Consider the following 337-nt stretch of genomic DNA (forward strand, 5'->3'; position numbering starts at 1 on the left):
TAACTTTTATAAAGAATATCTCTTTGGATTTGAGACTTTAGTCTTTGCAACTTTACAGATCTTCTTTATGCACCAAGAGCTTGTAACACTCCAAAGAGAAAGGAAAAATTGAAATCGCATCATATAACCCCTTTAAAAATGCATTTGGCAATCGCTTTTCTCTCTCTATTTGCCAATTGCTTTTCTTTGTCCTTTTGCCAAATGCTTTTATCCATTTGTCAATCGAGTTAAAAAAAATGCCATTAGCAGTGTTGGGGAGTAACTAGTTACATGTGACGGCGTTACGTAATTTAATTACAAAATAAATGTAACTGTAATCAGTTACAGTTACTAAGAA

Source organism: Sinocyclocheilus anshuiensis, unplaced genomic scaffold (assembly GCF_001515605.1).
Source record: "Sinocyclocheilus anshuiensis isolate Anshui unplaced genomic scaffold, SAMN03320099.WGS_v1.1 scaffold3322, whole genome shotgun sequence".
In the NCBI taxonomy this organism is placed as follows: domain Eukaryota; kingdom Metazoa; phylum Chordata; class Actinopteri; order Cypriniformes; family Cyprinidae; genus Sinocyclocheilus; species Sinocyclocheilus anshuiensis.